The sequence below is a fragment of the Schistocerca cancellata genome, unplaced genomic scaffold (genome assembly GCF_023864275.1).
Source record: "Schistocerca cancellata isolate TAMUIC-IGC-003103 unplaced genomic scaffold, iqSchCanc2.1 HiC_scaffold_747, whole genome shotgun sequence".
Lineage (NCBI taxonomy): Eukaryota > Metazoa > Arthropoda > Insecta > Orthoptera > Acrididae > Schistocerca > Schistocerca cancellata.
Genome location: NW_026046758.1, coordinates 44,594 through 62,388, shown reverse-complemented (window position 1 = coordinate 62,388; position 17,795 = coordinate 44,594). Strand labels below are relative to the sequence as shown.

The following is a 17,795-nucleotide window of genomic DNA, read 5'->3' as shown; positions in this document are numbered from 1 at the left end:
ACTCCACGCAGGTGGAAACATTCGAATGCACTGCCTAGCTACGCGCCCGCAACTAACAAAATGCCGACCCTGCCAGGATTCGAACCTGGAATCTTCTGATCCGTAGTCAGACGCGTTATCCGTTGCGCCACAGGGCCACTGTTCGCCTTTCGTCATATGAGGCGGGTACACATCGCAGAGCAACGTGTTCTCCGTGGCTCGGCAACTGCGTGTCGTCCACTGACAACGGCGGCGCGGCCACTCTGGTCTTCCGCACTCTGCAGGGAGCTGCCAAGGAAGGCATCTCTCCTCCAGCTGCTCGGCCACGGTGCGCCTGCATAGCTTAGAGCTTGCCACACATCTGCCCTCGCTGTTGGACAGGTAGCAGAAGGCAAGGCGCGCGTTTTTTCTGCAATTTTTCGGTGATGACAAGCGGTTGATATGCTTGTAAGTGTAGCATATGAAACAAGAATCGTATGAAGCATCCGTAGCCAGGTGCTAAAGTCGCAGTATGGCCGCAGGTGACGGTCGTATGATGGGTCTGTAGCCACAACAGGTTGGCGGCAAAGCAAATACCGCTAACTGAAAGCACCCTGCTGTAGCCCCAGTGGCGCAATTGGTTAGCGCACGGTACTTATAAGGCAGTAGCCGTGAGCAATGCCGGGGTTGTGAGTTCGAGCCTCACCTGGGGCATACTTTTATTTCGTAGCAGCTGACTCTGAAAGCATCGGGACGCTAGATTTGAGATGAATCACCTACTTGAGAAGAATAAGTGTGCGTGCGTTGTGCGTATCGTTTGCGTATTCCTCGGTAGTATAGTGGTTAGTATCCCCGCCTGTCACGCGGGAGACCGGGGTTCGATTCCCCGCCGGGGAGGTGCGATTTTTTATATCGCGAAAGTTGCACGTGTGGCCCGATAGGACATTAACGTTGTGATCGAGAAATGTAGTTGCTGCAGAATCGTAAGAAACTCTGCGTCTTAGGAAGTGTTTCTCGTATTCTCCACACGACGTCGTCATCGTTTCAGAACTTACAGGGTTTGCTGTTGACGCTGGGTCAGCGCACCCCAGGCTTAATGATCGAGCTCGAAGCACCCAAGAAAAAGAATAATTTTAGCAGAGCGTGGTTTCGATCCACGGACCTCTGGGTTATGGGCCCAGCACGCTTCCACTGCGCCACTCTGCTGCGTGACGTGGGACACTTGAAAAGCATTGTCTGCGTCGCGTACCGTTTACTTAACTGTGCAACATCTCTCAGCTTGACTTGTCTCGACTTTGCTCGACTGACGCTACGCTGACGCTTGCACGAAGCGATATTTACCACGATCGTCTCGAGATGCAGCTGCGAGATGCTCAGGATTGACATTGCACTCCACGCAGGTGGAAACATTCGAATGCACTGCCTAGCTACGCGCCCGCAACTAACAAAATGCCGACCCTGCCAGGATTCGAACCTGGAATCTTCTGATCCGTAGTCAGACGCGTTATCCGTTGCGCCACAGGGCCACTGTTCGCCTTTCGTCATATGAGGCGGGTACACATCGCAGAGCAACGTGTTCTCCGTGGCTCGGCAACTGCGTGTCGTCCACTGACAACGGCGGCGCGGCCACTCTGGTCTTCCGCACTCTGCAGGGAGCTGCCAAGGAAGGCATCTCTCCTCCAGCTGCTCGGCCACGGTGCGCCTGCATAGCTTAGAGCTTGCCACACATCTGCCCTCGCTGTTGGACAGGTAGCAGAAGGCAAGGCGCGCGTTTTTCTGCAATTTTTCGGTGATGACAAGCGGTTGATATGCTTGTAAGTGTAGCATATGAAACAAGAATCGTATGAAGCATCCGTAGCAGGTGCTAAAGTCGCAGTATGCCGCAGGTGACGGTCGTATGATGGGTCTGTAGCCACAACAGGTTGGCGGCAAAGCAAATACCGCTAACTGAAAGCACCCTGCTGTAGCCCCAGTGGCGCAATTGGTTAGCGCACGGTACTTATAAGGCAGTAGCCGTGAGCAGTGCCGGGGTTGTGAGTTCGAGCCTCACCTGGGGCATACTTTTATTTCGTAGCAGCTGACTCTGAAAGCATCGGGACGCTAGATTTGAGATGAATCACCTACTTGAGAAGAATAAGTGTGCGTGCGTTGTGCGTATCGTTTGCGTATTCTCGGTAGTATAGTGGTTAGTATCCCCGCCTGTCACGCGGGAGACCGGGGTTCGATTCCCCGCCGGGGAGGTGCGATTTTTATATCGCGAAAGTTGCACGTGTGGCCCGATAGGACATTAACGTTGTGATCGAGAAATGTAGTTGCTGCAGAATCGTAAGAAACTCTGCGTCTTAGGAAGTGTTTCTCGTATTCTCCACACGACGTCGTCATCGTTTCAGAACTTACAGGGTTTGCTGTTGACGCTGGGTCAGCGCACCCCAGGCTTAATGATCGAGCTCGAAGCACCCAAGAAAAAGAATAATTTTAGCAGAGCGTGGTTTCGATCCACGGACCTCTGGGTTATGGGCCCAGCACGCTTCCACTGCGCCACTCTGCTGCGTGACGTGGGACACTTGGAAAAGCATTGTCTGCGTCGCGTACCGTTTACTTAACTGTGCAACATCTCTCAGCTTGACTTGTCTCGACTTTGCTCGACTGACGCTACGCTGACGCTTGCACGAAGCGATATTTACCACGATCGTCTCGAGATGCAGCTGCGAGATGCTCAGGATTGACATTGCACTCCACGCAGGTGGAAACATTCGAATGCACTGCCTAGCTACGCGCCCGCAACTAACAAAATGCCGACCCTGCCAGGATTCGAACCTGGAATCTTCTGATCCGTAGTCAGACGCGTTATCCGTTGCGCCACAGGGCCACTGTTCGCCTTTCGTCATATGAGGCGGGTACACATCGCAGAGCAACGTGTTCTCCGTGGCTCGGCAACTGCGTGTCGTCCACTGACAACGGCGGCGCGGCCACTCTGGTCTTCCGCACTCTGCAGGGAGCTGCCAAGGAAGGCATCTCTCCTCCAGCTGCTCGGCCACGGTGCGCCTGCATAGCTTAGAGCTTGCCACACATCTGCCCTCGCTGTTGGACAGGTAGCAGAAGGCAAGGCGCGCGTTTTTCTGCAATTTTTCGGTGATGACAAGCGGTTGATATGCTTGTAAGTGTAGCATATGAAACAAGAATCGTATGAAGCATCCGTAGCCAGGTGCTAAAGTCGCAGTATGGCCGCAGGTGACGGTCGTATGATGGGTCTGTAGCCACAACAGGTTGGCGGCAAAGCAAATACCGCTAACTGAAAGCACCCTGCTGTAGCCCCAGTGGCGCAATTGGTTAGCGCACGGTACTTATAAGGCAGTAGCCGTGAGCAATGCCGCCGGGGTTGTGAGTTCGAGCCTCACCTGGGGCATACTTTTATTTCGTAGCAGCTGACTCTGAAAGCATCGGACGCTAGATTTGAGATGAATCACCTACTTGAGAAGAATAAGTGTGCGTGCGTTGTGCGTATCGTTTGCGTATTCCTCGGTAGTATAGTGGTTAGTATCCCCGCCTGTCACGCGGGAGACCGGGGTTCGATTCCCCGCCGGGGAGGTGCGATTTTTATATCGCGAAAGTTGCACGTGTGGCCCGATAGGACATTAACGTTGTGATCGAGAAATGTAGTTGCTGCAGAATCGTAAGAAACTCTGCGTCTTAGGAAGTGTTTCTCGTATTCTCCACACGACGTCGTCATCGTTTCAGAACTTACAGGGTTTGCTGTTGACGCTGGGTCAGCGCACCCCAGGCTTAATGATCGAGCTCGAAGCACCCAAGAAAAAGAATAATTTAGCAGAGCGTGGTTTCGATCCACGGACCTCTGGGTTATGGGCCCAGCACGCTTCCACTGCGCCACTCTGCTGCGTGACGTGGACACTTGGAAAAGCATTGTCTGCGTCGCGTACCCGTTTACTTAACTGTGCAACATCTCTCAGCTTGACTTGTCTCGACTTTGCTCGACTGACGCTACGCTGACGCTTGCACGAAGCGATATTTACCACGATCGTCTCGAGATGCAGCTGCGAGATGCTCAGGATTGACATTGCACTCCACGCAGGTGGAAACATTCGAATGCACTGCCTAGCTACGCGCCCGCAACTAACAAAATGCCGACCCTGCCAGGATTCGAACCTGGAATCTTCTGATCCGTAGTCAGACGCGTTATCCGTTGCGCCACAGGGCCACTGTTCGCCTTTCGTCATATGAGGCGGTACACATCGCAGAGCAACGTGTTCTCCGTGGCTCGGCAACTGCGTGTCGTCCACTGACAACGGCGGCGCGGCCACTCTGGTCTTCCGCACTCTGCAGGGAGCTGCCAAGGAAGGCATCTCTCCTCCAGCTGCTCGGCCACGGTGCGCCTGCATAGCTTAGAGCTTGCCACACATCTGCCCTCGCTGTTGGACAGGTAGCAGAAGGCAAGGCGCGCGTTTTTCTGCAATTTTTCGGTGATGACAAGCGGTTGATATGCTTGTAAGTGTAGCATATGAAACAAGAATCGTATGAAGCATCCGTAGCCAGGTGCTAAAGTCGCAGTATGGCCGCAGGTGACGGTCGTATGATGGGTCTGTAGCCACAACAGGTTGGCGGCAAAGCAAATACCGCTAACTGAAAGCACCCTGCTGTAGCCCCAGTGGCGCAATTGGTTAGCGCACGGTACTTACTAAGGCAGTAGCCGTGAGCAGTGCCGGGGTTGTGAGTTCGAGCCTCACCTGGGGCATACTTTTATTTCGTAGCAGCTGACTCTGAAAGCATCGGGACGCTAGATTTGAGATGAATCACCTACTTGAGAAGAATAAGTGTGCGTGCGTTGTGCGTATCGTTTGCGTATTCCTCGGTAGTATAGTGGTTAGTATCCCCGCCTGTCACGCGGGAGACCGGGGTTCGATTCCCCGCCGGGGAGGTGCGATTTTTATATCGCGAAAGTTGCACGTGTGGCCCGATAGGACATTAACGTTGTGATCGAGAAATGTAGTTGCTGCAGAATCGTAAGAAACTCTGCGTCTTAGGAAGTGTTTCTCGTATTCTCCACACGACGTCGTCATCGTTTCAGACTTACAGGGTTTTGCTGTTGACGCTGGGTCAGCGCACCCCAGGCTTAATGATCGAGCTCGAAGCACCCAAGAAAAAGAATAATTTTAGCAGAGCGTGGTTTCGATCCACGGACCTCTGGGTTATGGCCCAGCACGCTTCCACTGCGCCACTCTGCTGCGTGACGTGGGACACTTGGAAAAGCATTGTCTGCGTCGCGTACCGTTTACTTAACTGTGCAACATCTCTCAGCTTGACTTGTCTCGACTTTGCTCGACTGACGCTACGCTGACGCTTGCACGAAGCGATATTTACCACGATCGTCTCGAGATGCAGTGCGAGATGCTCAGGGATTGACATTGCACTCCACGCAGGTGGAAACATTCGAATGCACTGCCTAGCTACGCGCCCGCAACTAACAAAATGCCGACCCTGCCAGGATTCGAACCTGGAATCTTCTGATCCGTAGTCAGACGCGTTATCCGTTGCGCCACAGGGCCACTGTTCGCCTTTCGTCATATGAGGCGGGTACACATCGCAGAGCAACGTGTTCTCCGTGGCTCGGCAACTGCGTGTCGTCCACTGACAACGGCGGCGCGGCCACTCTGGTCTTCCGCACTCTGCAGGGAGCTGCCAAGGAAGGCATCTCTCCTCCAGCTGCTCGGCCACGGTGCGCCTGCATAGCTTAGAGCTTGCCACACATCTGCCCTCGCTGTTGGACAGGTAGCAGAAGGCAAGGCGCGCGTTTTTCTGCAATTTTTCGGTGATGACAAGCGGTTGATATGCTTGTAAGTGTAGCATATGAAACAAGAATCGTATGAAGCATCCGTAGCCAGGTGCTAAAGTCGCAGTATGGCCGCAGGTGACGGTCGTATGATGGGTCTGTAGCCACAACAGGTTGGCGGCAAAGCAAATACCGCTAACTGAAAGCACCCTGCTGTAGCCCCAGTGGCGCAATTGGTTAGCGCACGGTACTTATAAGGCAGTAGCCGTGAGCAGTGCCGGGGTTGTGAGTTCGAGCCTCACCTGGGGCATACTTTTATTTCGTAGCAGCTGACTCTGAAAGCATCGGGACGCTAGATTTGAGATGAATCACCTACTTGAGAAGAATAAGTGTGCGTGCGTTGTGCGTATCGTTTGCGTATTCCTCGGTAGTATAGTGGTTAGTATCCCCGCCTGTCACGCGGGAGACCGGGGTTCGATTCCCCGCCGGGGAGGTGCGATTTTTATATCGCGAAAGTTGCACGTGTGGCCCGATAGGACATTAACGTTGTGATCGAGAAATGTAGTTGCTGCAGAATCGTAAGAAACTCTGCGTCTTAGGAAGTGTTTCTCGTATTCTCCACACGACGTCGTCATCGTTTCAGAACTTACAGGGTTTGCTGTTGACGCTGGGTCAGCGCACCCCAGGCTTAATGATCGAGCTCGAAGCACCCAAGAAAAAGAATAATTTTAGCAGAGCGTGGTTTCGATCCACGGACCTCTGGGTTATGGGCCCAGCACGCTTCCACTGCGCCACTCTGCTGCGTGACGTGGGACACTTGGAAAAGCATTGTCTGCGTCGCGTACCGTTTACTTAACTGTGCAACATCTCTCAGCTTGACTTGTCTCGACTTTGCTCGACTGACGCTACGCTGACGCTTGCACGAAGCGATATTTACCACGATCGTCTCGAGATGCAGCTGCGAGATGCTCAGGATTGACATTGCACTCCACGCAGGTGGAAACATTCGAATGCACTGCCTAGCTACGCGCCCGCAACTAACAAAATGCCGACCCTGCCAGGATTCGAACCTGGAATCTTCTGATCCGTAGTCAGACGCGTTATCCGTTGCGCCACAGGGCCACTGTTCGCCTTTCGTCATATGAGGCGGGTACACATCGCAGAGCAACGTGTTCTCCGTGGCTCGGCAACTGCGTGTCGTCCACTGACAACGGCGGCGCGGCCACTCTGGTCTTCCGCACTCTGCAGGGAGCTGCCAAGGAAGGCATCTCTCCTCCAGCTGCTCGGCCACGGTGCGCCTGCATAGCTTAGAGCTTGCCACACATCTGCCCTCGCTGTTGGACAGGTAGCAGAAGGCAAGGCGCGCGTTTTTCTGCAATTTTTCGGTGATGACAAGCGGTTGATATGCTTGTAAGTGTAGCATATGAAACAAGAATCGTATGAAGCATCCGTAGCCAGGTGCTAAAGTCGCAGTATGGCCGCAGGTGACGGTCGTATGATGGGTCTGTAGCCACAACAGGTTGGCGGCAAAGCAAATACCGCTAACTGAAAGCACCCTGCTGTAGCCCCAGTGGCGCAATTGGTTAGCGCACGGTACTTATAAGGCAGTAGCCGTGAGCAGTGCCGGGGTTGTGAGTTCGAGCCTCACCTGGGGCATACTTTTATTTCGTAGCAGCTGACTCTGAAAGCATCGGGACGCTAGATTTGAGATGAATCACCTACTTGAGAAGAATAAGTGTGCGTGCGTTGTGCGTATCGTTTGCGTATTCCTCGGTAGTATAGTGGTTAGTATCCCCGCCTGTCACGCGGGAGACCGGGGTTCGATTCCCCGCCGGGGAGGTGCGATTTTTATATCGCGAAAGTTGCACGTGTGGCCCGATAGGACATTAACGTTGTGATCGAGAAATGTAGTTGCTGCAGAATCGTAAGAAACTCTGCGTCTTAGGAAGTGTTTCTCGTATTCTCCACACGACGTCGTCATCGTTTCAGAACTTACAGGGTTTGCTGTTGACGCTGGGTCAGCGCACCCCAGGCTTAATGATCGAGCTCGAAGCACCCAAGAAAAAGAATAATTTTAGCAGAGCGTGGTTTCGATCCACGGACCTCTGGGTTATGGGCCCAGCACGCTTCCACTGCGCCACTCTGCTGCGTGACGTGGGACACTTGGAAAAGCATTGTCTGCGTCGCGTACCGTTTACTTAACTGTGCAACATCTCTCAGCTTGACTTGTCTCGACTTTGCTCGACTGACGCTACGCTGACGCTTGCACGAAGCGATATTTACCACGATCGTCTCGAGATGCAGCTGCGAGATGCTCAGGATTGACATTGCACTCCACGCAGGTGGAAACATTCGAATGCACTGCCTAGCTACGCGCCCGCAACTAACAAAATGCCGACCCTGCCAGGATTCGAACCTGGAATCTTCTGATCCGTAGTCAGACGCGTTATCCGTTGCGCCACAGGGCCACTGTTCGCCTTTCGTCATATGAGGCGGGTACACATCGCAGAGCAACGTGTTCTCCGTGGCTCGGCAACTGCGTGTCGTCCACTGACAACGGCGGCGCGGCCACTCTGGTCTTCCGCACTCTGCAGGGAGCTGCCAAGGAAGGCATCTCTCCTCCAGCTGCTCGGCCACGGTGCGCCTGCATAGCTTAGAGCTTGCCACACATCTGCCCTCGCTGTTGGACAGGTAGCAGAAGGCAAGGCGCGCGTTTTTCTGCAATTTTTCGGTGATGACAAGCGGTTGATATGCTTGTAAGTGTAGCATATGAAACAAGAATCGTATGAAGCATCCGTAGCCAGGTGCTAAAGTCGCAGTATGGCCGCAGGTGACGGTCGTATGATGGGTCTGTAGCCACAACAGGTTGGCGGCAAAGCAAATACCGCTAACTGAAAGCACCCTGCTGTAGCCCCAGTGGCGCAATTGGTTAGCGCACGGTACTTATAAGGCAGTAGCCGTGAGCAGTGCCGGGGTTGTGAGTTCGAGCCTCACCTGGGGCATACTTTTATTTCGTAGCAGCTGACTCTGAAAGCATCGGGACGCTAGATTTGAGATGAATCACCTACTTGAGAAGAATAAGTGTGCGTGCGTTGTGCGTATCGTTTGCGTATTCCTCGGTAGTATAGTGGTTAGTATCCCCGCCTGTCACGCGGGAGACCGGGGTTCGATTCCCCGCCGGGGAGGTGCGATTTTTATATCGCGAAAGTTGCACGTGTGGCCCGATAGGACATTAACGTTGTGATCGAGAAATGTAGTTGCTGCAGAATCGTAAGAAACTCTGCGTCTTAGGAAGTGTTTCTCGTATTCTCCACACGACGTCGTCATCGTTTCAGAACTTACAGGGTTTGCTGTTGACGCTGGGTCAGCGCACCCCAGGCTTAATGATCGAGCTCGAAGCACCCAAGAAAAAGAATAATTTTAGCAGAGCGTGGTTTCGATCCACGGACCTCTGGGTTATGGGCCCAGCACGCTTCCACTGCGCCACTCTGCTGCGTGACGTGGGACACTTGGAAAAGCATTGTCTGCGTCGCGTACCGTTTACTTAACTGTGCAACATCTCTCAGCTTGACTTGTCTCGACTTTGCTCGACTGACGCTACGCTGACGCTTGCACGAAGCGATATTTACCACGATCGTCTCGAGATGCAGCTGCGAGATGCTCAGGATTGACATTGCACTCCACGCAGGTGGAAACATTCGAATGCACTGCCTAGCTACGCGCCCGCAACTAACAAAATGCCGACCCTGCCAGGATTCGAACCTGGAATCTTCTGATCCGTAGTCAGACGCGTTATCCGTTGCGCCACAGGGCCACTGTTCGCCTTTCGTCATATGAGGCGGGTACACATCGCAGAGCAACGTGTTCTCCGTGGCTCGGCAACTGCGTGTCGTCCACTGACAACGGCGGCGCGGCCACTCTGGTCTTCCGCACTCTGCAGGGAGCTGCCAAGGAAGGCATCTCTCCTCCAGCTGCTCGGCCACGGTGCGCCTGCATAGCTTAGAGCTTGCCACACATCTGCCCTCGCTGTTGGACAGGTAGCAGAAGGCAAGGCGCGCGTTTTTCTGCAATTTTTCGGTGATGACAAGCGGTTGATATGCTTGTAAGTGTAGCATATGAAACAAGAATCGTATGAAGCATCCGTAGCCAGGTGCTAAAGTCGCAGTATGGCCGCAGGTGACGGTCGTATGATGGGTCTGTAGCCACAACAGGTTGGCGGCAAAGCAAATACCGCTAACTGAAAGCACCCTGCTGTAGCCCCAGTGGCGCAATTGGTTAGCGCACGGTACTTATAAGGCAGTAGCCGTGAGCAGTGCCGGGGTTGTGAGTTCGAGCCTCACCTGGGGCATACTTTTATTTCGTAGCAGCTGACTCTGAAAGCATCGGGACGCTAGATTTGAGATGAATCACCTACTTGAGAAGAATAAGTGTGCGTGCGTTGTGCGTATCGTTTGCGTATTCCTCGGTAGTATAGTGGTTAGTATCCCCGCCTGTCACGCGGGAGACCGGGGTTCGATTCCCCGCCGGGGAGGTGCGATTTTTATATCGCGAAAGTTGCACGTGTGGCCCGATAGGACATTAACGTTGTGATCGAGAAATGTAGTTGCTGCAGAATCGTAAGAAACTCTGCGTCTTAGGAAGTGTTTCTCGTATTCTCCACACGACGTCGTCATCGTTTCAGAACTTACAGGGTTTGCTGTTGACGCTGGGTCAGCGCACCCCAGGCTTAATGATCGAGCTCGAAGCACCCAAGAAAAAGAATAATTTTAGCAGAGCGTGGTTTCGATCCACGGACCTCTGGGTTATGGGCCCAGCACGCTTCCACTGCGCCACTCTGCTGCGTGACGTGGGACACTTGGAAAAGCATTGTCTGCGTCGCGTACCGTTTACTTAACTGTGCAACATCTCTCAGCTTGACTTGTCTCGACTTTGCTCGACTGACGCTACGCTGACGCTTGCACGAAGCGATATTTACCACGATCGTCTCGAGATGCAGCTGCGAGATGCTCAGGATTGACATTGCACTCCACGCAGGTGGAAACATTCGAATGCACTGCCTAGCTACGCGCCCGCAACTAACAAAATGCCGACCCTGCCAGGATTCGAACCTGGAATCTTCTGATCCGTAGTCAGACGCGTTATCCGTTGCGCCACAGGGCCACTGTTCGCCTTTCGTCATATGAGGCGGGTACACATCGCAGAGCAACGTGTTCTCCGTGGCTCGGCAACTGCGTGTCGTCCACTGACAACGGCGGCGCGGCCACTCTGGTCTTCCGCACTCTGCAGGGAGCTGCCAAGGAAGGCATCTCTCCTCCAGCTGCTCGGCCACGGTGCGCCTGCATAGCTTAGAGCTTGCCACACATCTGCCCTCGCTGTTGGACAGGTAGCAGAAGGCAAGGCGCGCGTTTTTCTGCAATTTTTCGGTGATGACAAGCGGTTGATATGCTTGTAAGTGTAGCATATGAAACAAGAATCGTATGAAGCATCCGTAGCCAGGTGCTAAAGTCGCAGTATGGCCGCAGGTGACGGTCGTATGATGGGTCTGTAGCCACAACAGGTTGGCGGCAAAGCAAATACCGCTAACTGAAAGCACCCTGCTGTAGCCCCAGTGGCGCAATTGGTTAGCGCACGGTACTTATAAGGCAGTAGCCGTGAGCAGTGCCGGGGTTGTGAGTTCGAGCCTCACCTGGGGCATACTTTTATTTCGTAGCAGCTGACTCTGAAAGCATCGGGACGCTAGATTTGAGATGAATCACCTACTTGAGAAGAATAAGTGTGCGTGCGTTGTGCGTATCGTTTGCGTATTCCTCGGTAGTATAGTGGTTAGTATCCCCGCCTGTCACGCGGGAGACCGGGGTTCGATTCCCCGCCGGGGAGGTGCGATTTTTATATCGCGAAAGTTGCACGTGTGGCCCGATAGGACATTAACGTTGTGATCGAGAAATGTAGTTGCTGCAGAATCGTAAGAAACTCTGCGTCTTAGGAAGTGTTTCTCGTATTCTCCACACGACGTCGTCATCGTTTCAGAACTTACAGGGTTTGCTGTTGACGCTGGGTCAGCGCACCCCAGGCTTAATGATCGAGCTCGAAGCACCCAAGAAAAAGAATAATTTTAGCAGAGCGTGGTTTCGATCCACGGACCTCTGGGTTATGGGCCCAGCACGCTTCCACTGCGCCACTCTGCTGCGTGACGTGGGACACTTGGAAAAGCATTGTCTGCGTCGCGTACCGTTTACTTAACTGTGCAACATCTCTCAGCTTGACTTGTCTCGACTTTGCTCGACTGACGCTACGCTGACGCTTGCACGAAGCGATATTTACCACGATCGTCTCGAGATGCAGCTGCGAGATGCTCAGGATTGACATTGCACTCCACGCAGGTGGAAACATTCGAATGCACTGCCTAGCTACGCGCCCGCAACTAACAAAATGCCGACCCTGCCAGGATTCGAACCTGGAATCTTCTGATCCGTAGTCAGACGCGTTATCCGTTGCGCCACAGGGCCACTGTTCGCCTTTCGTCATATGAGGCGGGTACACATCGCAGAGCAACGTGTTCTCCGTGGCTCGGCAACTGCGTGTCGTCCACTGACAACGGCGGCGCGGCCACTCTGGTCTTCCGCACTCTGCAGGGAGCTGCCAAGGAAGGCATCTCTCCTCCAGCTGCTCGGCCACGGTGCGCCTGCATAGCTTAGAGCTTGCCACACATCTGCCCTCGCTGTTGGACAGGTAGCAGAAGGCAAGGCGCGCGTTTTTCTGCAATTTTTCGGTGATGACAAGCGGTTGATATGCTTGTAAGTGTAGCATATGAAACAAGAATCGTATGAAGCATCCGTAGCCAGGTGCTAAAGTCGCAGTATGGCCGCAGGTGACGGTCGTATGATGGGTCTGTAGCCACAACAGGTTGGCGGCAAAGCAAATACCGCTAACTGAAAGCACCCTGCTGTAGCCCCAGTGGCGCAATTGGTTAGCGCACGGTACTTATAAGGCAGTAGCCGTGAGCAGTGCCGGGGTTGTGAGTTCGAGCCTCACCTGGGGCATACTTTTATTTCGTAGCAGCTGACTCTGAAAGCATCGGGACGCTAGATTTGAGATGAATCACCTACTTGAGAAGAATAAGTGTGCGTGCGTTGTGCGTATCGTTTGCGTATTCCTCGGTAGTATAGTGGTTAGTATCCCCGCCTGTCACGCGGGAGACCGGGGTTCGATTCCCCGCCGGGGAGGTGCGATTTTTATATCGCGAAAGTTGCACGTGTGGCCCGATAGGACATTAACGTTGTGATCGAGAAATGTAGTTGCTGCAGAATCGTAAGAAACTCTGCGTCTTAGGAAGTGTTTCTCGTATTCTCCACACGACGTCGTCATCGTTTCAGAACTTACAGGGTTTGCTGTTGACGCTGGGTCAGCGCACCCCAGGCTTAATGATCGAGCTCGAAGCACCCAAGAAAAAGAATAATTTTAGCAGAGCGTGGTTTCGATCCACGGACCTCTGGGTTATGGGCCCAGCACGCTTCCACTGCGCCACTCTGCTGCGTGACGTGGGACACTTGGAAAAGCATTGTCTGCGTCGCGTACCGTTTACTTAACTGTGCAACATCTCTCAGCTTGACTTGTCTCGACTTTGCTCGACTGACGCTACGCTGACGCTTGCACGAAGCGATATTTACCACGATCGTCTCGAGATGCAGCTGCGAGATGCTCAGGATTGACATTGCACTCCACGCAGGTGGAAACATTCGAATGCACTGCCTAGCTACGCGCCCGCAACTAACAAAATGCCGACCCTGCCAGGATTCGAACCTGGAATCTTCTGATCCGTAGTCAGACGCGTTATCCGTTGCGCCACAGGGCCACTGTTCGCCTTTCGTCATATGAGGCGGGTACACATCGCAGAGCAACGTGTTCTCCGTGGCTCGGCAACTGCGTGTCGTCCACTGACAACGGCGGCGCGGCCACTCTGGTCTTCCGCACTCTGCAGGGAGCTGCCAAGGAAGGCATCTCTCCTCCAGCTGCTCGGCCACGGTGCGCCTGCATAGCTTAGAGCTTGCCACACATCTGCCCTCGCTGTTGGACAGGTAGCAGAAGGCAAGGCGCGCGTTTTTCTGCAATTTTTCGGTGATGACAAGCGGTTGATATGCTTGTAAGTGTAGCATATGAAACAAGAATCGTATGAAGCATCCGTAGCCAGGTGCTAAAGTCGCAGTATGGCCGCAGGTGACGGTCGTATGATGGGTCTGTAGCCACAACAGGTTGGCGGCAAAGCAAATACCGCTAACTGAAAGCACCCTGCTGTAGCCCCAGTGGCGCAATTGGTTAGCGCACGGTACTTATAAGGCAGTAGCCGTGAGCAGTGCCGGGGTTGTGAGTTCGAGCCTCACCTGGGGCATACTTTTATTTCGTAGCAGCTGACTCTGAAAGCATCGGGACGCTAGATTTGAGATGAATCACCTACTTGAGAAGAATAAGTGTGCGTGCGTTGTGCGTATCGTTTGCGTATTCCTCGGTAGTATAGTGGTTAGTATCCCCGCCTGTCACGCGGGAGACCGGGGTTCGATTCCCCGCCGGGGAGGTGCGATTTTTATATCGCGAAAGTTGCACGTGTGGCCCGATAGGACATTAACGTTGTGATCGAGAAATGTAGTTGCTGCAGAATCGTAAGAAACTCTGCGTCTTAGGAAGTGTTTCTCGTATTCTCCACACGACGTCGTCATCGTTTCAGAACTTACAGGGTTTGCTGTTGACGCTGGGTCAGCGCACCCCAGGCTTAATGATCGAGCTCGAAGCACCCAAGAAAAAGAATAATTTTAGCAGAGCGTGGTTTCGATCCACGGACCTCTGGGTTATGGGCCCAGCACGCTTCCACTGCGCCACTCTGCTGCGTGACGTGGGACACTTGGAAAAGCATTGTCTGCGTCGCGTACCGTTTACTTAACTGTGCAACATCTCTCAGCTTGACTTGTCTCGACTTTGCTCGACTGACGCTACGCTGACGCTTGCACGAAGCGATATTTACCACGATCGTCTCGAGATGCAGCTGCGAGATGCTCAGGATTGACATTGCACTCCACGCAGGTGGAAACATTCGAATGCACTGCCTAGCTACGCGCCCGCAACTAACAAAATGCCGACCCTGCCAGGATTCGAACCTGGAATCTTCTGATCCGTAGTCAGACGCGTTATCCGTTGCGCCACAGGGCCACTGTTCGCCTTTCGTCATATGAGGCGGGTACACATCGCAGAGCAACGTGTTCTCCGTGGCTCGGCAACTGCGTGTCGTCCACTGACAACGGCGGCGCGGCCACTCTGGTCTTCCGCACTCTGCAGGGAGCTGCCAAGGAAGGCATCTCTCCTCCAGCTGCTCGGCCACGGTGCGCCTGCATAGCTTAGAGCTTGCCACACATCTGCCCTCGCTGTTGGACAGGTAGCAGAAGGCAAGGCGCGCGTTTTTCTGCAATTTTTCGGTGATGACAAGCGGTTGATATGCTTGTAAGTGTAGCATATGAAACAAGAATCGTATGAAGCATCCGTAGCCAGGTGCTAAAGTCGCAGTATGGCCGCAGGTGACGGTCGTATGATGGGTCTGTAGCCACAACAGGTTGGCGGCAAAGCAAATACCGCTAACTGAAAGCACCCTGCTGTAGCCCCAGTGGCGCAATTGGTTAGCGCACGGTACTTATAAGGCAGTAGCCGTGAGCAGTGCCGGGGTTGTGAGTTCGAGCCTCACCTGGGGCATACTTTTATTTCGTAGCAGCTGACTCTGAAAGCATCGGGACGCTAGATTTGATTGGTTGGTTGGTTTGGGGGATTAAAGGGACCAGACTGCTATGGTCATCGGTCCCTTTTTCCAAAGACAAAGAACACCCACAGAGAATAAAAACGAGGAACAAAAGAGATCACAGACGATACAGGACAAGAGAAACTGAAACAAAGACAAGACAAAACGAACTAAAAGCACACAGAGTGTGACGGTGGTTGGCCGACCAGAGAAATAAAAAAGGAAAAGCCAACCACTGGAAACACATTAAAAAATCAGTTTAAAACCGGAGGCCAAAGGCCAGAATCAACACAAAACAATAAGATAAAAACAGAAACACTCAGAGTAAAGAATAAAAACCCCCTGCCCGAATAAAACGTAAAACTAAGTCAGCCATAGCCGGGTCATCTGTTAAAAGGGCAGGGAGCGAGGCAGGCAGTGCGAACGACTGCCTGAGCGCAGCTAAAAACGGACACTCCAATAAAACATGAACCACGGATAAAACGGAGCCGCAGCGACATAGAGGCGCATCCTCACGGCGCAATAAGTGGCCGTGGGTAAGCCGAGTGTGCCCAATGCGCAGCCGGCAGAGGACAACAGACTCCTTGCGAGAAACCCGCAAGGAGGAGCGCCACACACCGGTAGCCCCCTTGATGGCCCGAAGTTTGTTGCGTGAAGGCAGGGCGCGCCATTCAGTGTCCCAAAGGTCCAGAATTTTGCGGCGTAGGAACGCCCGCAAATCGGTCTCCGGGAGGCCAACGTCCAGAGGTGGTGCACTAGTCGCCTCTTTCGCCAGCCGGTCAACATTCTCGTTGCCGGGGATCCCAACATGGCCTGGGGTCCACACGAAGACCGCAGAGCGGCCGCAACGCGCAAGAGTATGCAGGGACTCATGGATAGCCATCACCAGACGGGAACGAGGAAAACACTGGTCGAGTGCTCGTAAACTGCTCAGGGAATCGCTACAGATAACGAACGACTCACCTGAGCAGGAGCGGATATACTCTAGGGCTCGAAAGATGGCGACCAGCTCAGCAGTGTAAACGCTGCAGCCAGCCGGCAAAGAACGTTGTTCGGAATGGTTCCCTAGAGTGAGCGCATACCCGACTCGACCAGCAACCATCGAGCCGTCGGTGTAAACAATGCCAGAGCCCTGATACGTGGCCAGGATGGAATAAAAGCGGCGGCGGAAGGCCTCTGGAGGGACTAAGTCCTTCGAGCCCTGTGCCAAGTCTAGCCGAAGGCAAGGGCGAGGAACGCACCACGGGGGTGTACGCAGAAGTGCCCGGAAAGGAGGTGGAACAGGGACAAGCCCAAGCCCGGAGAGAAGCTCCTTGACGCGTATGGCGATCGGACAACCCGACCGGGGCCGACGTTCCGGCAGACGGACGACTGACTGCGGGAACAGGAGACGATAGGTAGGATGCCCGGGCGAGCTTAGAACATGGGCAGCATAAGCGGCCAGCAAACGTTGGCGCCGGAACCGCAGTGGAGGGACACCTGCCTCCACGAGTAAGCTGTCCACAGGGCTGGTGCGGAAAGCACCAGTGGCAAGGCGTATCCCGCTGTGGAGGATTGGGTCCAGCACCCGCAACGCAGACGGGGATGCTGAGCCATATGCCAGGCACCCATAATCCAGACGGGACTGGATTAACGCCTGGTAGAGCCGTAACAGGGTAGAGCGGTCGGCTCCCCAGCGGGTGTGGCTCAAGCATCTCAGAGCGTTTAGATGCCGCCAACACGTCTGTTTAAGCTGCTGGATATGAGGCAGCCAAGTCAACCGGGCATCAAAAACCACCCCCAAAAACCTGTGGGTCTCCACCACAGCAAGGAGTTCGTCGGCAAGATAAAGCCGCGGCTCAGGATGGACTGTTCGGCGCCGGCAGAAATGTATAACGCGGGTCTTGGCTGCCGAAAACTGAAACCCATGCGCTACAGCCCAAGACTGCGCCTTACGGATAGCGCCCTGTAGCTGACGTTCAACAGCTGCAATGCCAGTAGAGCTGTAATAAAGGCAGAAGTCGTCAGCATACAGGGAAGCGGAGACAGAATTTCCCACGGCCGCAGCAAGCCCGTTAATGGCTATTAAAAACAGACAGACACTTAAAACAGAGCCCTGTGGCACACCGTTCTCCTGGACGTGGGAGGAACTATACGAGGCCGCGACTTGCACGCGGAAGGTACGACACGACAGAAAATTGCGGATAAAAATCGGCAGAGGACCCCGAAGACCCCATCCATGGAGCGTAGAAAGAATGTGATGACGCCACGTCGTATCGTACGCCTTCCGCATGTCGA

At 53.8% G+C, this 17,795-nt stretch overlaps 45 non-coding genes across 45 annotated transcripts; 23 read left to right on the top strand and 22 right to left on the bottom strand.

The window, feature by feature from the left end:
• Positions 1 to 64: 64 nt before the first annotated feature.
• On the bottom strand, positions 65 to 137 carry Trnar-acg (transfer RNA arginine (anticodon ACG)). The gene has a single exon. It is a non-coding gene; the product is annotated as a tRNA-Arg (tRNA).
• A 443-nt stretch (positions 138 to 580) lies between these two features.
• On the top strand, positions 581 to 672 carry Trnai-uau (transfer RNA isoleucine (anticodon UAU)). Its single transcript is given in 2 exon segments — positions 581 to 618; positions 637 to 672. It is a non-coding gene; the product is annotated as a tRNA-Ile (tRNA).
• Positions 673 to 783: 111 nt separating this feature from the next.
• On the top strand, positions 784 to 855 carry Trnad-guc (transfer RNA aspartic acid (anticodon GUC)). Its single transcript has one exon. It is a non-coding gene; the product is annotated as a tRNA-Asp (tRNA).
• Positions 856 to 1,092: 237 nt separating this feature from the next.
• Positions 1,093 to 1,164, bottom strand: Trnam-cau (transfer RNA methionine (anticodon CAU)). The gene has a single exon. It is a non-coding gene; the product is annotated as a tRNA-Met (tRNA).
• Positions 1,165 to 1,411: 247 nt separating this feature from the next.
• Positions 1,412 to 1,484, bottom strand: Trnar-acg (transfer RNA arginine (anticodon ACG)). The gene has a single exon. It is a non-coding gene; the product is annotated as a tRNA-Arg (tRNA).
• A 440-nt stretch (positions 1,485 to 1,924) lies between these two features.
• Positions 1,925 to 2,016, top strand: Trnai-uau (transfer RNA isoleucine (anticodon UAU)). The gene is given in 2 exon segments: positions 1,925 to 1,962; positions 1,981 to 2,016. It is a non-coding gene; the product is annotated as a tRNA-Ile (tRNA).
• Positions 2,017 to 2,126: 110 nt separating this feature from the next.
• On the top strand, positions 2,127 to 2,198 carry Trnad-guc (transfer RNA aspartic acid (anticodon GUC)). Its single transcript has one exon. It is a non-coding gene; the product is annotated as a tRNA-Asp (tRNA).
• Positions 2,199 to 2,434: 236 nt separating this feature from the next.
• On the bottom strand, positions 2,435 to 2,506 carry Trnam-cau (transfer RNA methionine (anticodon CAU)). The gene has a single exon. It is a non-coding gene; the product is annotated as a tRNA-Met (tRNA).
• A 248-nt stretch (positions 2,507 to 2,754) lies between these two features.
• Positions 2,755 to 2,827, bottom strand: Trnar-acg (transfer RNA arginine (anticodon ACG)). The gene has a single exon. It is a non-coding gene; the product is annotated as a tRNA-Arg (tRNA).
• Positions 2,828 to 3,269: 442 nt separating this feature from the next.
• Positions 3,270 to 3,364, top strand: Trnai-uau (transfer RNA isoleucine (anticodon UAU)). The gene is given in 2 exon segments: positions 3,270 to 3,307; positions 3,326 to 3,364. It is a non-coding gene; the product is annotated as a tRNA-Ile (tRNA).
• Positions 3,365 to 3,474: 110 nt separating this feature from the next.
• Positions 3,475 to 3,546, top strand: Trnad-guc (transfer RNA aspartic acid (anticodon GUC)). Its single transcript has one exon. It is a non-coding gene; the product is annotated as a tRNA-Asp (tRNA).
• Positions 3,547 to 3,781: 235 nt separating this feature from the next.
• Positions 3,782 to 3,853, bottom strand: Trnam-cau (transfer RNA methionine (anticodon CAU)). The gene has a single exon. It is a non-coding gene; the product is annotated as a tRNA-Met (tRNA).
• A 248-nt stretch (positions 3,854 to 4,101) lies between these two features.
• On the bottom strand, positions 4,102 to 4,174 carry Trnar-acg (transfer RNA arginine (anticodon ACG)). Its single transcript has one exon. It is a non-coding gene; the product is annotated as a tRNA-Arg (tRNA).
• Positions 4,175 to 4,615: 441 nt separating this feature from the next.
• Positions 4,616 to 4,708, top strand: Trnas-acu (transfer RNA serine (anticodon ACU)). The gene is given in 2 exon segments: positions 4,616 to 4,654; positions 4,672 to 4,708. It is a non-coding gene; the product is annotated as a tRNA-Ser (tRNA).
• A 111-nt stretch (positions 4,709 to 4,819) lies between these two features.
• Trnad-guc (transfer RNA aspartic acid (anticodon GUC)) lies at positions 4,820 to 4,891 on the top strand. The gene has a single exon. It is a non-coding gene; the product is annotated as a tRNA-Asp (tRNA).
• Positions 4,892 to 5,446: 555 nt separating this feature from the next.
• Positions 5,447 to 5,519, bottom strand: Trnar-acg (transfer RNA arginine (anticodon ACG)). Its single transcript has one exon. It is a non-coding gene; the product is annotated as a tRNA-Arg (tRNA).
• Positions 5,520 to 5,961: 442 nt separating this feature from the next.
• Positions 5,962 to 6,053, top strand: Trnai-uau (transfer RNA isoleucine (anticodon UAU)). Its single transcript is given in 2 exon segments — positions 5,962 to 5,999; positions 6,018 to 6,053. It is a non-coding gene; the product is annotated as a tRNA-Ile (tRNA).
• A 111-nt stretch (positions 6,054 to 6,164) lies between these two features.
• Positions 6,165 to 6,236, top strand: Trnad-guc (transfer RNA aspartic acid (anticodon GUC)). Its single transcript has one exon. It is a non-coding gene; the product is annotated as a tRNA-Asp (tRNA).
• A 236-nt stretch (positions 6,237 to 6,472) lies between these two features.
• Positions 6,473 to 6,544, bottom strand: Trnam-cau (transfer RNA methionine (anticodon CAU)). Its single transcript has one exon. It is a non-coding gene; the product is annotated as a tRNA-Met (tRNA).
• Positions 6,545 to 6,792: 248 nt separating this feature from the next.
• Trnar-acg (transfer RNA arginine (anticodon ACG)) lies at positions 6,793 to 6,865 on the bottom strand. Its single transcript has one exon. It is a non-coding gene; the product is annotated as a tRNA-Arg (tRNA).
• A 442-nt stretch (positions 6,866 to 7,307) lies between these two features.
• On the top strand, positions 7,308 to 7,399 carry Trnai-uau (transfer RNA isoleucine (anticodon UAU)). The gene is given in 2 exon segments: positions 7,308 to 7,345; positions 7,364 to 7,399. It is a non-coding gene; the product is annotated as a tRNA-Ile (tRNA).
• A 111-nt stretch (positions 7,400 to 7,510) lies between these two features.
• Positions 7,511 to 7,582, top strand: Trnad-guc (transfer RNA aspartic acid (anticodon GUC)). Its single transcript has one exon. It is a non-coding gene; the product is annotated as a tRNA-Asp (tRNA).
• Positions 7,583 to 7,818: 236 nt separating this feature from the next.
• Trnam-cau (transfer RNA methionine (anticodon CAU)) lies at positions 7,819 to 7,890 on the bottom strand. Its single transcript has one exon. It is a non-coding gene; the product is annotated as a tRNA-Met (tRNA).
• Positions 7,891 to 8,138: 248 nt separating this feature from the next.
• Positions 8,139 to 8,211, bottom strand: Trnar-acg (transfer RNA arginine (anticodon ACG)). Its single transcript has one exon. It is a non-coding gene; the product is annotated as a tRNA-Arg (tRNA).
• A 442-nt stretch (positions 8,212 to 8,653) lies between these two features.
• Positions 8,654 to 8,745, top strand: Trnai-uau (transfer RNA isoleucine (anticodon UAU)). Its single transcript is given in 2 exon segments — positions 8,654 to 8,691; positions 8,710 to 8,745. It is a non-coding gene; the product is annotated as a tRNA-Ile (tRNA).
• A 111-nt stretch (positions 8,746 to 8,856) lies between these two features.
• Positions 8,857 to 8,928, top strand: Trnad-guc (transfer RNA aspartic acid (anticodon GUC)). The gene has a single exon. It is a non-coding gene; the product is annotated as a tRNA-Asp (tRNA).
• Positions 8,929 to 9,164: 236 nt separating this feature from the next.
• Positions 9,165 to 9,236, bottom strand: Trnam-cau (transfer RNA methionine (anticodon CAU)). Its single transcript has one exon. It is a non-coding gene; the product is annotated as a tRNA-Met (tRNA).
• Positions 9,237 to 9,484: 248 nt separating this feature from the next.
• Positions 9,485 to 9,557, bottom strand: Trnar-acg (transfer RNA arginine (anticodon ACG)). Its single transcript has one exon. It is a non-coding gene; the product is annotated as a tRNA-Arg (tRNA).
• A 442-nt stretch (positions 9,558 to 9,999) lies between these two features.
• Positions 10,000 to 10,091, top strand: Trnai-uau (transfer RNA isoleucine (anticodon UAU)). Its single transcript is given in 2 exon segments — positions 10,000 to 10,037; positions 10,056 to 10,091. It is a non-coding gene; the product is annotated as a tRNA-Ile (tRNA).
• Positions 10,092 to 10,202: 111 nt separating this feature from the next.
• Positions 10,203 to 10,274, top strand: Trnad-guc (transfer RNA aspartic acid (anticodon GUC)). The gene has a single exon. It is a non-coding gene; the product is annotated as a tRNA-Asp (tRNA).
• Positions 10,275 to 10,510: 236 nt separating this feature from the next.
• Trnam-cau (transfer RNA methionine (anticodon CAU)) lies at positions 10,511 to 10,582 on the bottom strand. The gene has a single exon. It is a non-coding gene; the product is annotated as a tRNA-Met (tRNA).
• A 248-nt stretch (positions 10,583 to 10,830) lies between these two features.
• Positions 10,831 to 10,903, bottom strand: Trnar-acg (transfer RNA arginine (anticodon ACG)). Its single transcript has one exon. It is a non-coding gene; the product is annotated as a tRNA-Arg (tRNA).
• A 442-nt stretch (positions 10,904 to 11,345) lies between these two features.
• Trnai-uau (transfer RNA isoleucine (anticodon UAU)) lies at positions 11,346 to 11,437 on the top strand. The gene is given in 2 exon segments: positions 11,346 to 11,383; positions 11,402 to 11,437. It is a non-coding gene; the product is annotated as a tRNA-Ile (tRNA).
• A 111-nt stretch (positions 11,438 to 11,548) lies between these two features.
• Positions 11,549 to 11,620, top strand: Trnad-guc (transfer RNA aspartic acid (anticodon GUC)). Its single transcript has one exon. It is a non-coding gene; the product is annotated as a tRNA-Asp (tRNA).
• A 236-nt stretch (positions 11,621 to 11,856) lies between these two features.
• Positions 11,857 to 11,928, bottom strand: Trnam-cau (transfer RNA methionine (anticodon CAU)). The gene has a single exon. It is a non-coding gene; the product is annotated as a tRNA-Met (tRNA).
• Positions 11,929 to 12,176: 248 nt separating this feature from the next.
• On the bottom strand, positions 12,177 to 12,249 carry Trnar-acg (transfer RNA arginine (anticodon ACG)). The gene has a single exon. It is a non-coding gene; the product is annotated as a tRNA-Arg (tRNA).
• Positions 12,250 to 12,691: 442 nt separating this feature from the next.
• Trnai-uau (transfer RNA isoleucine (anticodon UAU)) lies at positions 12,692 to 12,783 on the top strand. The gene is given in 2 exon segments: positions 12,692 to 12,729; positions 12,748 to 12,783. It is a non-coding gene; the product is annotated as a tRNA-Ile (tRNA).
• A 111-nt stretch (positions 12,784 to 12,894) lies between these two features.
• Positions 12,895 to 12,966, top strand: Trnad-guc (transfer RNA aspartic acid (anticodon GUC)). The gene has a single exon. It is a non-coding gene; the product is annotated as a tRNA-Asp (tRNA).
• A 236-nt stretch (positions 12,967 to 13,202) lies between these two features.
• Positions 13,203 to 13,274, bottom strand: Trnam-cau (transfer RNA methionine (anticodon CAU)). Its single transcript has one exon. It is a non-coding gene; the product is annotated as a tRNA-Met (tRNA).
• A 248-nt stretch (positions 13,275 to 13,522) lies between these two features.
• Positions 13,523 to 13,595, bottom strand: Trnar-acg (transfer RNA arginine (anticodon ACG)). Its single transcript has one exon. It is a non-coding gene; the product is annotated as a tRNA-Arg (tRNA).
• Positions 13,596 to 14,037: 442 nt separating this feature from the next.
• Positions 14,038 to 14,129, top strand: Trnai-uau (transfer RNA isoleucine (anticodon UAU)). The gene is given in 2 exon segments: positions 14,038 to 14,075; positions 14,094 to 14,129. It is a non-coding gene; the product is annotated as a tRNA-Ile (tRNA).
• Positions 14,130 to 14,240: 111 nt separating this feature from the next.
• Trnad-guc (transfer RNA aspartic acid (anticodon GUC)) lies at positions 14,241 to 14,312 on the top strand. Its single transcript has one exon. It is a non-coding gene; the product is annotated as a tRNA-Asp (tRNA).
• Positions 14,313 to 14,548: 236 nt separating this feature from the next.
• On the bottom strand, positions 14,549 to 14,620 carry Trnam-cau (transfer RNA methionine (anticodon CAU)). The gene has a single exon. It is a non-coding gene; the product is annotated as a tRNA-Met (tRNA).
• Positions 14,621 to 14,868: 248 nt separating this feature from the next.
• Positions 14,869 to 14,941, bottom strand: Trnar-acg (transfer RNA arginine (anticodon ACG)). The gene has a single exon. It is a non-coding gene; the product is annotated as a tRNA-Arg (tRNA).
• Positions 14,942 to 15,383: 442 nt separating this feature from the next.
• Trnai-uau (transfer RNA isoleucine (anticodon UAU)) lies at positions 15,384 to 15,475 on the top strand. Its single transcript is given in 2 exon segments — positions 15,384 to 15,421; positions 15,440 to 15,475. It is a non-coding gene; the product is annotated as a tRNA-Ile (tRNA).
• The last annotated feature ends 2,320 nt before the right edge of the window (positions 15,476 to 17,795 follow it).